This window comes from Rutidosis leptorrhynchoides, chromosome 9 (genome assembly GCF_046630445.1).
Source record: "Rutidosis leptorrhynchoides isolate AG116_Rl617_1_P2 chromosome 9, CSIRO_AGI_Rlap_v1, whole genome shotgun sequence".
Classification (NCBI taxonomy): domain Eukaryota; kingdom Viridiplantae; phylum Streptophyta; class Magnoliopsida; order Asterales; family Asteraceae; genus Rutidosis; species Rutidosis leptorrhynchoides.
The window spans coordinates 362,543,719-362,561,134 of NC_092341.1; the positions used below are offsets into that span (position 1 = coordinate 362,543,719).

General features: G+C 33.9%; 1 protein-coding gene across 1 annotated transcript in view; it reads right to left on the minus strand.

Annotated features, from left to right (window-relative positions):
* The window catches only part of LOC139869258 (uncharacterized), a 108,199-nt gene that overhangs the window by 87,844 nt on the left and 2,939 nt on the right, over positions 1–17,416 (minus strand). The gene's annotated exons all lie outside the window — the stretch shown is intronic.

The following is a 17,416-nucleotide window of genomic DNA, read 5'->3' on the forward strand; positions in this document are numbered from 1 at the left end:
TTCACTGGGTTTATCTTTACGGTTTTTGTTTCTTGCACTTTCTTATTCTTTTTCTTCTTTCCAAAGGTATCACAAACTTTATTACCTATTACTTGCTCATACTCAACTCCTTTTCTTGGAAACGGGATGGGTGGTCTGTATGGTGCCACCACTGGCTTTACATACTCGGGTGGTGGTGGTGTTATAACTTCTTCATTGTTACTCACATCTAAAACCTTCCCATCTTCTGGTGCTGGTTTTTCAGAATTCGTTGAAACCATATTAACATTCTCATTCTGAGGATTTACTTCAGTATCACTCGGTAGCTTTCCTTATTCCCTCTTACTCATCAAGCTAGCAAGAGTACCTATGTCTTTTTCTAGATTCAAAATGAAAGCTTGTTGAGTTCTTAATGACTGATCAAACCTCTCATTTGTTTGGGTTTGAGATGTAATAAATTGTGTTTGAGATTCCATTAGCTTTGCCATCATTTCTTCTAGATTTGACTTTTTCTCTTCGGTTTGTTGTGATGGTTTATACAAGTTAGGTCTTTGTTGATTGAAAGTGTTGTTTTGAGTTGGTTGGTTATTCGGACCTTGTTGGTTATACGAGTTATTGTTGGGTCCATTTGGATTGTAAAGAATGTTTTGATTTCGATTAAAGTTTGGCCTTGGCGGTTGATAATTATTTTGATAATTATTTCCCAGCCTTTGGTTCATGTAGGAAACATTCTCACGTTGTTCCATCGTTTGTTCAACATTACAATCTTTCGTTAAGTGTGGTCCACCGCATTGCTCACAACTGATTCGTATTGCGTGAATATCTTTAGTAATCTTTTCCATTCATCTCTCGAAAGCATCTATTTTTGCGGAAACGGAATCAAAGTCATGACTAGAATCGGCTCTAGCCACTTTAGATAAACGAAATATATCTTTTTCTTGATGCCACTCATGCGAGTGGGAGGCTGTATTATCAATTATCTTGTGAGCTTCGGTTGTGATTTTCTTCATAATGGAACCACCATCTGCTGTGTCGATGTCTTTTCGTGTAGCGACGTCGACACCTTGGTAGAATATTTGTACTATTTGATAAGTGTCTAAACCGTGCTGAGGACATCCTCTCAATAACTTTCCGAATCTTGTCCACGCCTCATATAATGTTTCATTTGGCTTTTACGCGAACGTAACAATTTCTCCTTGAAGTCTCACGGCTTTAGATGCCGGAAAGAATCTTTTAAGAAATTTCTCAACTAAAACATCTCATGTGTCAATCGCTCCTTCAGGTAACAATTCTAACCAATCTTTGGCTTCTCCCTTTAAAGTCTGGGGAAACAACATGAGATGTTCATCCTCAACTTCTCTGATTTTGAATAGAGTACAGATCCTATTAAAAGTTCGAAGATGTTCGTTTGGATCTTCTTTTGGCGTACCACTAAATTGGCATTGATTAGTTACCATATGTAGGATTTGTCCTTTGATTTCATAATCTGGCACATTAACATCTGGCCGAATAATGGCGTGACCTTGGCCAGTGCGTGTGGCTCTCATTCGGTCCTCCATACTTAGAGGTTCTAGATTTTTCATGATTGAATTTGTTGAATCTGAATCACTAGAGGATTCTGATTTAATGGTTTATTCCTCGACAACCTTCGGTTGAATGATTGGTTCTTCAGGACCTTGAAATTATCCTTGAATATCTTCTGGTTACTCAATCGTGAAGTCGGTTTCAAAAAATGGATTATCGGAAATTTGAGTTGGAGTACTTGTTCGACTTGATGATGATTCTAAAGAAAAATTAACGGCGACAATATTGGCTAGATATCTTGATCGGGTTACATGTGAACGTATAAAAGGTGGTGAACGTTTTGCTCGGTGCATTCACTGAATATCCTTTTAGTTATAAAAATAAAAATTATATAAGTTATCAAATTAATAGACTTTTTTGATTTTGCCCACGTTTCGAATAGTCAATAGATGCAGCAGGTAGCCAGGATCCTTTAAATCGGAAAATCCACAACTCGCCACTAACAAATCCAACTATTACAACGAACCAGAAAAATTGGATGTCTATCAATTTAATTTCTTACAATAATTTTTTGTCAAAATTTTGAAATAAAAATCTATGTCCTAAAAACTAGAGCGTAGAACTGAGAAAGAAAAAGAAACGCGAAAAACGTCGAAAAATAAGAAAGAAAAGCGTCGAAACTTAAAAGTCTAAAAACTAAAAATTAAAAATTGCGTCTAAAGGTATTAAAGCTTAAAAGAAACTCTATATCCAAAACGGCAATAACTTAATTAGGCACTAAAATCTAAAAACTGCGTCGCAAAATTCTAAAGCGCCTAAATCTTAATCTAAAGAAAAGAACTTAAGGGATTTTACGGCAAAGCCTAAAAATCTAGGAATCTAAAAATAACTACGGCAAAAACTAACTTAAAACTAATTACGAATGACAAATAATACGAAATAAAGGATAAAAATATATATTATAACTAAAATGATAAAAATACAAATTTTATAAAAATATTATTTTTATATTATTATTATATAAAAATATTAATCTATATAATTAATAATAATAATTAAAACTTAAAATTACAACTTAAATTAAAACTAGATATAAATATATATAATTAATTAAAAACCCTAAGTAAAAAATATTAATTATTATTAACCCTAATTTGTAATTAATGTTGCTAGGGTGTACCTGTCAGACCAGCTACGCGATCGCTGTGGTTTCTCTCTGCCTTTCTCCTCGATCGCTGAGTAGTACAGTAACCGGACTCCTTTGTTGGGCTTAAATAGTTCGCCCCAATTAATATAATTAATTACGTGGGCTTAATTTTTGGGCTTCGATTTAGGCTCCGGCCCTGTTTAGTTTTTAATATTTATTTGATTTTTTTCTGATTTTAAATTATAGAAAATATTTATAGAATATTTATATAAAATATAATAAACTTATATTTTAAAATCTTAAAAATAAAAGTACTTTTTAATTTTATAAATAAAGTCTTAAAAATATATATTTTTTCTATTTCTTTTTATTATTATTATTATTATTATTATTTTATAATAAATACAAAATATAAATAAGAAATTATATATTTTTACAAAAATATAGTTTTAATATAGCGTTTTTCACCGAGTCCCCGGCAGCGGCTCCAAAAACTTGATGTGTCAGCGGAGGCGTACGAAATACTATTATAGTTTACTACAAAATACTACAAAATATGATACAAGTTTTAATTAATTTATTTATAGATGAGATATACCTAAACCTTGCTACAACACTATAGGCAGTGTACCTAATCGTAGAGTAGTGTAGTTTTTAGTAAGTCCGATTCGTTCCACAGGGAGCTAGTGATTATGTACTATATTTTTATAAAACTATATTTGTACAAAATATATATAATTATATATAATAATATGTAAAAGGGGGATTTTACTGTTTAACGACCGGTTTGTCAATTTTTATATCAAGCTTAAATATAAATGACGATAATTAAAATGACGATATTTAAAATGCATAAAATAAATAACAGAAATTAAATGACGATAATTAAAAGTACGATGAGATATGAAATAAAATAATTATGCTTATTTAAACTTCCGTAATCATGATGTTTGACGTTTTGATTTTAATTTATTACCATGGGTTAATTTTCCTTTATCCTGGTTTATTTGATACGTCCATCTGGTTTTTGTCCATAATAGTCCATCGGTTATAAACATAAAGTGCGAGTGTCCTCGTCAAACTACCCTTATACCCGAAGTCAAATATTCTAACTAATTGGGAATTTAAACTGTAACAAGGTCTTAATACTTTGTTAATGATTACACCAGGTTATCGACTGTGTGTAATCCAAGGTTTTAATACGTTGTTAACAATTACACCAATTATCCTTGTATATAATCCACCCCTGTTTTAATGAGTCCATTGACTATTAATCCATTCCCGTGTCCAGTCAAATGAACAATTATTAGTATTTATAAATATACTGCCCATCGTATCCGATCGAGTGTATGTGGTTATTTATAGATACGTCAAATTGTAAATCTCTATATTAAATTAACGAACTATCATTCAGTTAAACAAATATAAAGCCCATTAATAGCCTATAGTCCAATTTCCACAAGTGTCGGTCTTTTGTCCAAACCCCAATTATGGTCCAAAGCCCAATAACCCCTTCTTAATATTTAGTCTAACATCACGATTACTTCGGCTTAAATAAGCATAATAATAACTTAGCTACGAGACATTAATTTAAAAAGGAAGAACATAGCTTACAGTGATTATTAATTGGGTAGCGTTACACGGACAGAGTTCCGACTTTAAAACCCGTAAAACATTTTTTACAATAACCCAATTGTTATTAAACTTAAATTACAATTAAAATTAAAATTATATATATATATATATATATATATATATATATATATATATATATATATATATATATATAATTCGTAGATAGAAAGAAAGAAAAAGGGGTGAAGGATTCGGCAGAATGCTCGAGCTTTTATAGGCCAAATTGATCCTGTGTGAAATGTCCCGTTCTTATTGATTAAAAACGTTCCATATTAATTGATTTCGTTGCGAGGTTTTGACCTCTATATGAGACGTTTTTCAAAGACTGCATTCATTTTTAAAACAAACCATAACCTTTATTTCATAGATAAAGGTTTTAAAAAGCTTTACGTAGATTATCAAATAATGATAATCTAAAATATCCTGTTTACACACGACCATTACATAATGGTTTACAATACAAATATGTTACAACAAAATAAGTTTCTTGAATGCAGTTTTACACAATATCATACAAGCATGGACTCCAAATCTCGTCCTTATTTAAGTATGCGACAGCGGAAGCTCTTAATAATCACCTGAGAATAAACATGCTTAAAACGTCAACAAAAATGTTGGTGAGTTATAGGTTTAACCTATATATATCAAATCATAATAATAGACCACAAGATTTCATATTTCAATACACATTCCATACATAGAGATAAAAATCATTCATATGGTGAACACCTGGTAACCGACATTAACAAGATGCATATATAAGAATATCCCCATCATTCCGGGACACCCTTCGGATATGATATAAATTTCGAAGTACTAAAGCATCCGGTACTTTGGATGGGGTTTGTTAAACCCAATAGATCTATCTTTAGGATTCGCGTCAATTAGGGTGTCTGTTCCCTAATTCTTAGATTACCAGACTTAATAAAAAGGGGCATATTCGATTTCGATAATTCAACCATAGAATGTAGTTTCTCGTACTTGTGTCTATTTTGTAAATCATTTATAAAACCTGCATGTATTCTCATCCCAAAAATATTAGATTTTAAAAGTGGGACTATAACTCACTTTCACAGATTTTTACTTCGTCGGGAAGTAAGACTTGGCCACTGGTTGATTCACGAACCTATAACAATATATACATATATATCAAAGTATGTTCAAAATATATTTACAACACTTTTAATATATTTTGATGTTTTAAGTTTATTAAGTCAGCTGTCCTCGTTAGTAACCTACAACTAGTTGTCCACAGTTAGATGTATAGAAATAAATCGATAAATATTATCTTGAATCAATCCACGACCCAGTGTATACGTATCTCAGTATTGATCACAACTCAAACTATATATATTTTGGAATCAACCTCAACCCTGTATAGCTAACTCCAACATTCACATATAGAGTGTCTATGATTGTTCCGAAATATATATAGATGTGTCGACATGATAGGTCGAAACATTGTATACGTGTCTATGGTATCTCAAGATTACATAATATACAATACAAGTTGATTAAGTTATGGTTGGAATAGATTTGTTACCAATTTTCACGTAGCTAAAATGAGAAAAATTATCCAATCTTGTTTTACCCATAACTTCTTCATTTTAAATCCGTTTTGAGTGAATCAAATTGCTATGGTTTCATATTGAACTCTATTTTGAGAATCTAAACATAAAAAGTATAGGTTTATAGTCGGAAATATAAGTTACAAGTCGTTTTTGTAAAGGTAGTCATTTCAGTCGAAAGAACGACGTCTAGATGACCATTTTAGAAAACATACTTCCACTTTGAGTTTAACCATAATTTTTGGATATAGTTTCATGTTCATAATAAAAATCATTTTCTCAGAATAAAAATCAAAGTTTATCATAGTTTTTAATTAACTAACCCAAAACAGCCCGCGGTGTTACTACGACGGTGTAAATCCGGTTTTACGGTGTTTTTCGTGTTTTCAGGTTTTAAATCATTAAGTTAGCATATCATATAGATATAGAACATGTGTTTAGTTGATTTTAAAAGTCAAGTTAGAAGGATTAACTTTTGTTTGCGAACAAGTTTAGAATTAACTAAACTATGTTCTAGTGATTACAAGTTTAAACCTTCGAATAAGATAGCTTTCTATGTATGAATCGAATGATGTTATGAACATCATTACTACCTTAAGTTCCTTGGATAAACCTACTAGAAAAGAGAAAAATGGATCTAGCTTCAACGGATCCTTGGATGGCTCGAAGTTCTTGAAGCAGAATCATGACACGAAAACAAGTTCAAGTAAGATCATCACTTGAAATAAGATTGTTATAGTTATAGAAATTGAACCAAAGTTTGAATATGATTATTACCTTGTATTAGAATGATAACCTACTGTAAGAAACAAAGATTTCTTGAGGTTGGATGATCACCTTACAAGATTGGAAGTGAGCTAGCAAACTTGAAAGTATTCTTGATTTTATGTAACTAGAACTTGTAGAATATATGAAGAACACTTAGAACTTGAAGATAGAACTTGAGAGAGATCAATTAGATGAAGAAAATTGAAGAATGAAAGTGTTTGTAGGTGTTTTTGGTCGTTGGTGTATGGATTAGATATAAAGGATATGTAATTTTGTTTTCATGTAAATAAGTCATGAATGATTACTCATATTTTTGTAATTTTATGAGATATTTCATGCTAGTTGCCAAATGATGGTTCCCACATGTGTTAGGTGACTCACATGGGCTGCTAAGAGCTTATCATTGGAGTGTATATACCAATAGTACATACATCTAAAAGCTGTGTATTGTACGAGTACGAATACGGGTGCATACGAGTAGAATTGTTGATGAAACTGAACGAGGATGTAATTGTAAGCATTTTTGTTAAGTAGAAGTATTTTGATAAGTGTATTGAAGTCTTTCAAAAGTTTATAAATACATATTAAAACACTACATGTATATACATTTTAACTGAGTCGTTAAGTCATCGTTAGTCGTTACATGTAAGTGTTGTTTTGAAACCTTTAGGTTAACGATCTTGTTAAATGTTGTTAACCCAATGTTTATAATATCAAATGAGATTTTAAATTATTATATTATCATGATATTATCATGTATGAATATCTCTTAATATGGTATATATACATTAAATGTCTTTACAACGATAATCGTTACATATATGTCTCGTTTAAAAATCATTAAGTTAGTAGTCTTGTTTATACATATGTAGTTCATTGTTAATATACTTAATGATATGTTTACTTATCATAGTATCATGTTAACTATATATATATCCATATATATGTCATCATATAGTTTTTACAAGTTTTAACGTTCGTGAATCACCGGTCAACTTGGGTGGTCAATTGTCTATATGAAACATATTTTAATTAATCAAGTCTTAACAAGTTTGATTGCTTAACATGTTGGAAACATTTAATCATGTAAATATCAATCTCAATTAATATATATAAACATAGAAAAGTTCGGGTCACTACAGTACCTACCCGTTAAATAAATTTCGTCCCGAAATTTTAAGCTGTTGAAGGTGTTGACGAATCTTCTGGAAATAGATGCGGGTATTTCTTCTTCATCTGATCTTCACGCTCCCAGGTGAACTCGGGTCCTCTACGAGCATTCCATCGAACCTTAACAATTGGTATCTTGTTTTGCTTAAGTCTTTTAACCTCACGATCCATTATTTCGACGGGTTCTTCGATGAATTGAAGTTTTTCGTTGATTTGGATTTCATCTAACGGAATAGTGAGATCTTCTTTAGCAAAACATTTCTTCAAATTCGAGACGTGGAAAGTGTTATGTACAGCCGCGAGTTGTTGAGGTAACTCAAGTCGGTAAGCTACTGGTCCGACACGATCAATAATCTTGAATGGTCCAATATACCTTGGATTTAATTTCCCTCGTTTACAAAATCGAACAACGCCTTTCCAAGGTGCAACTTTAAGCATGACCATCTCTCCAATTTCAAATTCTATATCTTTTCTTTTAATGTCAGCGTAGCTCTTTTGTCGACTTTGGGCGGTTTTCAACCGTTGTTGAATTTGGATGATCTTCTCGGTAGTTTCTTGTATAATCTCCGGACCCGTAATCTGTCTATCCCCCACTTCACTCCAACAAATCGGAGACCTACACTTTCTACCATAAAGTGCTTCAAACGGCGCCATCTCAATGCTTGAATGGTAGCTGTTATTGTAGGAAAATTCTGCTAACGGTAGATGTCGATCCCAACTGTTTCCGAAATCAATAACACATGCTCGTAGCATGTCTTCAAGCGTTTGTATCGTCCTTTCGCTCTGCCCATCAGTTTGTGGATGATAGGCAGTACTCATGTCTAGACGAGTTCCTAATGCTTGCTGTAATGTCTGCCAGAATCTTGAAATAAATCTGCCATCCCTATCAGAGATAATAGATATTGGTATTCCATGTCTGGAGACGACTTCCTTCAAATACAGTCGTGCTAACTTCTCCATCTTGTCATCTTCTCTTATTGGCAGGAAGTGTGCTGATTTGGTGAGACGATCAACTATTACCCAAATAGTATCAAAACCACTTGCAGTCCTTGGCAATTTAGTGATGAAATCCATGGTAATGTTTTCCCATTTCCATTCTGGGATTTCGGGTTGTTGAAGTAGACCTGATGGTTTCTGATGCTCAGCTTTGACCTTAGAACACGTCAAACATTCTCCTACGTATTTAGCAACATCGGCTTTCATACCCGGCCACCAAAAATGTTTCTTGAGATCCTTGTACATCTTCCCCGTTCCAGGATGTATTGAGTATCTGGTTTTATGAGCTTCTCTAAGTACCATTTCTCTCATATCTCTAAATTTTGGTACCCAAATCCTTTCAGCCCTATACCGGGTTCCATCTTCCCAAATATTAAGATGCTTCTCCGATCCTTTGGGTATTTCATCCTTTAAATTTCCCTCTTTTAAAACTCCTTGTTGCGCCTCCTTTATTTGAGTAGTAAGGTTATTATGAATCATTATATTCATAGATTTTACTCGAATGGGTTCTCTGTCCTTCCTGCTCAAGGCATCGGCTACCACATTTGCCTTCCCCGGGTGGTAACGAATCTCAAAGTCGTAATCATTCAACAATTCAATCCACCTACGCTGCCTCATATTCAGTTGTTTCTGATTAAATATGTGTTGAAGACTTTTGTGGTCGGTATATATAATACTTTTGACCCCATATAAGTAGTGCCTCCAAGTCTTTAATGCAAAAACAACCGCACCTAATTCCAAATCATGCGTCGTATAATTTTGCTCGTGAATCTTCAATTGTCTAGACGCATAAGCAATCACCTTCGTTCGTTGCATTAATACACAACCGAGACCTTGCTTTGATGCGTCACAATAAATCACAAAATCATCATTCCCTTCAGGCAATGACAATATAGGTGCCGTAGTTAGCTTTTTCTTCAATAACTGAAACGCTTTCTCTTGTTCATCCTTCCATTCAAATTTCTTCCCTTTATGCGTTAATGCAGTCAAGGGTTTTGCTATTCTGGAAAAGTCTTGGATGAACCTTCTGTAGTAACCAGCTAGTCCTAAAAACTGGCGTATGTGTTTCGGAGTTTTCGGGGTTTCACTTTTCAACAGTTTCTATCTTTGCCGGATCCACCTTAATACCTTTTTTGTTCACTATGTGACCGAGGAATTGAACTTCTTCCAACCAAAATGCACACTTTGAAAATTTAGCGTACAATTCTTCCTTCCTCAATACTTCTAACACCTTTCTCAAATGTTCACCGTGTTCTTGGTCATTCTTTGAGTAAATAAGTATGTCATCAATGAAAACAATGACAAACTTGTCAAGGTATGGTCCACACACTCGGTTCATAAGGTCCATGAACACAGCTGGTGCATTAGTTAAACCAAATGGCATGACCATAAACTCGTAATGACCGTAACGTGTTCTGAAAGCAGTCTTTGGAATATCATCTTCTTTCACCCGCATTTGATGATACCCGGAACGTAAGTCAATCTTTGAATAAACAGACGAGCCTTGTAGTTGATCAAATAAGTCGTCGATTCTCGGTAGTGGGTAGCGGTTCTTGATGGTAAGTTTGTTCAACTCTCGGTAGTCGATACACAACCTGAATGTACCATCTTTCTTCTTGACAAACAAAACAGGAGCTCCCCACAGTGATGTGCTTGGTCGAATGAAACCACGCTCTAAAAGTTCTTGTAATTGGCTTTGTAGTTCTTTCATCTCGCTGGGTGCGAGTCTGTAAGGAGCACGAGCTATTGGTGCAGCTCCTGGTACAAGATCTATTTGAAATTCAACGGATCGATGTGGGGGTAATCCCGATAATTCTTTCGGAAATACATCGGGAAATTCTTTTGCAATGGGAACATCATTGATGCTCTTTTCTTCAGTTTGTACTTTCTCGACGTGTGCTAGAACAGCATAGCAACCTTTTCTTATTAGTTTTTGTGCCTTCAAATTACTAATAAGATGTAGCTTCGTGTTGCCCTTTTTTCCGTACACCATTAAGGGTTTTTCTTTTTCTCTTATAATGCGAATTGCATTTTTGTAACAAACGATTTCTGCTTTCACTTCTTTCAACCAGTCCATACCGATTATCACATCAAAACTCAGTAACTCTACTGGTATCAAGTCAATCTTAAATGTTTCGTTAACCAGTTTAATTTCTCGATTCCGACATATATTATCTGCTGAAATTAATTTACCATTTGCTAATTCGAGTAAAAATTTACTATCCAAAGGCGTCAATGGACAACTTAATTTAGCACAAAAATCTCTACTCATATAGCTTCTATCCGCACCCGAATCAAATAAAACGTAAGCAGATTTATTGTCAATAAGAAACGTACCCGTAACAAGCTCCGGGTCTTCCTGTGCCTCTGCCGCATTAATATTGAAAATTCTTCCGCGGCCTTGTCCATTCGTGTTCTCCTGGTTCGGGCAATTTCTAATAATGTGGCCCGGTTTTCCACATTTATAACAAACTACATTGGCATAACTTGCTCCGACACTACTTGCTCCGCCATTACTCGTTCCGACACCATTTGTTTCTTTCTTTCTGTTAACCCCTGGTCCGTAGACATCACACTTCGCCGCGCTATGACCATTTCTTTTACACTTGTTGCAAAATTTGGTGCAGAACCCCGAGTGATACTTTTCACACCTTTGGCATAGCTGCTTCTGATTGTTGTTGTTGTTGCGGTTATTATTGTTGTTAAGATGATTGTTGTGGTTGCTGTTGTTGTTGTTGTTGTTGTTGTTGGGCCGTTTGTTGTAGTTGCGATTGATGTTGCGATTGTTAGGATAGTTGTTGCGATTATTGTTATAATTACTGTTGTTGTTGTATTGGTGATTCTTATCACCGTTTTCCTCCCACTTTCTTTTGACTTGCTTCACATTGGCCTCTTCAGCAGTATGTTCTTTAATTCTTTCTTCAATCTGGTTCACTAGTTTGTGAGCCATTCTACATGCCTGTTGTATGGAGGCGGGCTCGTGTGAACTTATATCTTCTTGGATTCTTTCCGGTAATCCTTTCACAAACGCGTCGATCTTCTCTTCCTCATCTTCGAATGCTCCCGGACACAATAGGCACAATTCTGTGAATCGTCTTTCGTACGTGGTAATATCAAATCCTTGGGTTCGTAACCCTCTAAGTTCTGTCTTGAGCTTATTGACCTCGGTTCTGGGACGGTACTTCTCGTTCATCAAGTGCTTGAATGCTGACCACGGTAGTGCGTACGCATCGTCTTGTCCCACTTGCTCTAGATAGGTATTCCACCATGTTAACGCAGAACCTGTGAAGGTATGCGTAGCGTACTTTACTTTGTCCTCTTCAGTACACTTACTTATGGCAAACACCGATTCGACCTTCTCGGTCCACCGTTTCAATCCGATCGGTCCTTCGGTTCCATCAAATTCCAAAGGTTTGCAGGCAGTGAATTCTTTGTAGGTGCATCCTACACGATTTCCTGTACTGCTAGATCCAAGGATATTGTTGGTATGTAGCGCAGCCTGTACTGCGGCTATGTTTGAAGCTAGAAAAGTACGGAATTCCTCTTCATTCATATTCACGGTGTGTCGAGTAGTCGGTGCCATTTCCTTCAAAATAGTCGAATGGAACAAGTTAATCATACAGAATATTAAGAGTAGTTAATAGTATTTCGTAACATAATATGAACTCATTTATAAAAGCTTTTTCTTCATATTAGCGTTTTATAAGTTTAAATTCGGGTAGTACCTACCCGTTAAGTTCATACTTAGTAGCTAATATACAATTCAACTACTACAATTCTATATGAAAAACTGATTATAATAATATTTCGCGTTCAAACTTTTATACAATATTTTACAAACTTACAATACCGCTTATTTTACATAAAGCATGAAATATAGCACACAATAACTTTGATACAAGATAGTTGTGAAGATAATTCTAGCTAGTACACAAGTCGTTCAGCAAAGGCAATAAAGACACGTAATTCATACATCCAGAAACAAGTCATGCATTCTGGTTTTACTAGGACTACTTCCCATCCTTGGTCTTGTGGAACATAACCGTTATGGCCGTTGATAAGACAGCGTGTTGTAACGTCGTCAAAGGGACGAGGGTTACGTAATGTCCAACAGTCCCGTAACAATCTAAAAACCTCATTTCTTACCCCAATTACCGACTCCGTCACTTGTGGGAACGTTTTGTTTAATAGTTGTAGGCCGATGTTCTTGTTCTCACTTTGGTGAGAAGCGAACATTACTAATCCGTAAGCATAACATGCTTCTTTATGTTGCATGTTAGCCGCTTTTTCTAAATCACGAAGTCCAATATTCGGATATATTGAGTCAAAATAATTTCTTAACCCATTGCGTAAAATAGCATTTGGGTTCCCCGCAATATATGCGTCAAAGTAAACACATCGTAACTTATGGATTTCCCAATGTGATATCCCCCATCTTTCGAACGAAAGCCTTTTATAAACCAAGGCATTCTTGGAACGTTCTTCGAATGTCTTACAAACTGATCTCGCCTTAGATAGTTGTGCCGAAGAATTCTGACCGACTCTAGACAAGATTTCATCAATCATGTCTCCGGATAGGTCTCTTAAAATATTGGGTTGTCTATCCATTTTGTGTTTTTATACTGTAAAATAGACAAGAGTTAGCTTCATAAAAAAAAATACTTATTTAATACAAGCAATTTTTACATATATCATAAAGCATAAGCACACTATATTACATATATTACACCACACGAATACAACTATCTTATTCCGACTCGCTTGTTTCTTCTTCTTCGGTTTTGGTTCGTTTTGCCAAGTTTCTAGGGATATATGATGTTCCCCTAATACGAGCCGTAATTTTCCACATTGGTTTAGAAAAACCTGGTGGTTTAGAGGTTCCCGGGTCATTGTTACAACTTAAGGACTTCGGGGGTTGACGATACATATAAAGTTCATCGGGGTTGGAATTAGATTTCTCTATTTTTATGCCCTTTCCCTTATTATTTTCTTTTGCCTTTTTAAATTCAGTTGGGGTAATTTCTATAACATCATCGGAATTCTCGTCGGAATCCGATTCATCAGAGAATTGGTAATCCTCCCAATATTTTGCTTCCTTGGCGGAAACACCATTGACCATAATTAACCTTGGTCGGTTGGTTGAGGATTTTCTTTTACTTAACCGTTTTATTATTTCCCCCGCCGGTTCTATTTCTTCATCTGGTTCCGATTCTTCTTCCGGTTCCGATTCTTCTTCCGGTTCCGACTCTTCTTCCGGTTCCTCTTCGGGAACTTGTGAATCAGTCCACGAATCATTCCAATTTACATTTGACTCTTCATTATTATTAGGTGAGTCAATGGGACTTTTTCTAGAGGTAGACATCTATCACATAATATCAAACGCGTTAAGAGATTAATATATCACATAATATTCACATGTTAAAAATATATAGTTTCCAACAAAATTTGTTAAGCAATCATTTTTCAAGTAAACACGGTCGAAGTCCAGACTCACTAATGCATCCTAACAAACTCGATAAGACACACTAATGCAAAATTCTGGTTCTCTAAGACCAACGCTCGGATACCAACTGAAATGTCCCGTTCTTATTGATTAAAAACGTTCCATATTAATTGATTTCGTTGCGAGGTTTTGACCTCTATATGAGACGTTTTTCAAAGACTGCATTCATTTTTAAAACAAACCATAACCTTTATTTCATAGATAAAGGTTTTAAAAAAGCTTTACGTAGATTATCAAATAATGATAATCTAAAATATCCTGTTTACACACGACCATTACATAATGGTTTACAATACAAATATGTTACAACAAAATAAGTTCCTTGAATGCAGTTTTTACACAATATCATACAAGCATGGACTCCAAATCTCGTCCTTATTTAAGTATGCGACAGCGGAAGCTCTTAATAATCACCTGAGAATAAACATGCTTAAAACGTCAACAAAAATGTTGGTGAGTTATAGGTTTAACCTATATATATCAAATCATAATAATAGACCACAAGATTTCATATTTCAATACACATTCCATACATAGAGATAAAAATCATTCATATGGTGAACACCTGGTAACCGACATTAACAAGATGCATATATAAGAATATCCCCATCATTCCGGGACACCCTTTGGATATGATATAAATTTCGAAGTACTAAAGCATCCGGTACTTTGGATGGGGTTTGTTAAACCCAATAGATCTATCTTTAGGATTCGCGTCAATTAGGGTGTCTGTTCCCTAATTCTTAGATTACCAGACTTAATAAAAAGGGGCATATTCGATTTCGATAATTCAACCATAGAATGTAGTTTCTCGTACTTGTGTCTATTTTGTAAATCATTTATAAAACCTGCATGTATTCTCATCCCAAAAATATTAGATTTTAAAAGTGGGACTATAACTCACTTTCACAGATTTTTACTTCGTCGGGAAGTAAGACTTGGCCACTGGTTGATTTACGAACCTATAACAATATATACATATATATCAAAGTATGTTCAAAATATATTTACAACACTTTTAATATATTTTGATGTTTTAAGTTTATTAAGTCAGCTGTCCTCGTTAGTAACCTACAACTAGTTGTCCACAGTTAGATGTACAGAAATAAATCGATAAATATTATCTTGAATCAATCCACGACCCAGTGTATACGTATCTCAGTATTGATCACAACTCAAACTATATATATTTTGGAATCAACCTCAACCCTGTATAGCTAACTCCAACATTCACATATAGAGTGTCTATGGTTGTTCCGAAATATATATAGATGTGTCGACATGATAGGTCGAAACATTGTATACGTGTCTATGGTATCTCAAGATTACATAATATACAATACAAGTTGATTAAGTTATGGTTCGAATAGATTTGTTACCAATTTTCACGTAGCTAAAATGAGAAAAATTATCCAATCTTGTTTTACCCATAACTTCTTCATTTTAAATCCGTTTTGAGTGAATCAAATTGCTATGGTTTCATATTGAACTCTATTTTGAGAATCTAAACAGAAAAAGTATAGGTTTATAGTCGGAAATATAAGTTACAAGTCGTTTTTGTAAAGGTAGTCATTTCAGTCGAAAGAACGACGTCTAGATGACCATTTTAGAAAACATACTTCCACTTTGAGTTTAACCATAATTTTTGGATATAGTTTCATGTTCATAATAAAAATCATTTTCTCAGAATAAAAATCAAAGTTTATCATAGTTTTTAATTAACTAACCCAAAACAGCCCGCGGTGTTACTACGACGGTGTAAATCCGGTTTTACGGTGTTTTTCGTGTTTTCAGGTTTTAAATCATTAAGTTAGCATATCATATAGATATATAACATGTGTTTAGTTGATTTTAAAAGTCAAGTTAGAAGGATTAACTTTTGTTTGCGAACAAGTTTAGAATTAACTAAACTATGTTCTAGTGATTACAAGTTTAAACCTTCGAATAAGATAGCTTTCTATGTATGAATCGAATGATGTTATGAACATCATTACTACCTTAAGTTCCTTGGATAAACCTACTAGAAAAGAGAAAAATGGATCTAGCTTCAACGGATCCTTGGATGGCTCGAAGTTCTTGAAGCAGAATCATGACACGAAAACAAGTTCAAGTAAGATCATCACTTGAAATAAGATTGTTATAGTTATAGAAATTGAACCAAAGTTTGAATATGATTATTACCTTGTATTAGAATGATAACCTACTGTAAGAAACAAAGATTTCTTGAGGTTGGATGATCACCTTACAAGATTGGAAGTGAGCTAGCAAACTTGAAAGTATTCTTGATTTTATGTAACTAGAACTTGTAGAATATATGAAGAACACTTAGAACTTGAAGATAGAACTTGAGAGAGATCAATTAGATGAAGAAAATTGAAGAATGAAAGTTTTTGTAGGTGTTTTTGGTCGTTGGTGTATGGATTAGATATAAAGGATATGTAATTTTGTTTTCATGTAAATAAGTCATGAATGATTACTCATATTTTTATAATTTTATGAGATATTTCATGCTAGTTGCCAAATGATGGTTCCCACATGTGTTAGGTGACTCACATGGGCTGCTAAGAGCTTATCATTGGAGTGTATATACCAATAGTACATACATCTAAAAGCTGTGTATTGTACGAGTACGAATACGGGTGCATACGAGTAGAATTGTTGATGAAACTGAACGAGGATGTAATTGTAAGCATTTTTGTTAAGTAGAAGTATTTTGATAAGTGTATTGAAGTCTTTCAAAAGTGTATAAATACATATTAAAACACTACATGTATATACATTTTAACTGAGTCGTTAAGTCATCGTTAGTCGTTACATGTAAGTGTTGTTTTGAAACCTTTAGGTTAACGATCTTGTTAAATGTTGTTAACCCAATGTTTATAATATCAAATGAGATTTTAAATTATTATATTATCATGATATTATCATGTATGAATATCTCTTAATATGATATATATACATTAAATGTCTTTACAACGATAATCGTTACATATATGTCTCGTTTAAAAATCATTAAGTTAGTAGTCTTGTTTATACATATGTAGTTCATTGTTAATATACTTAATGATATGTTTACTTATCATAGTATCATGTTAACTATATATATATCCATATATATGTCATCAT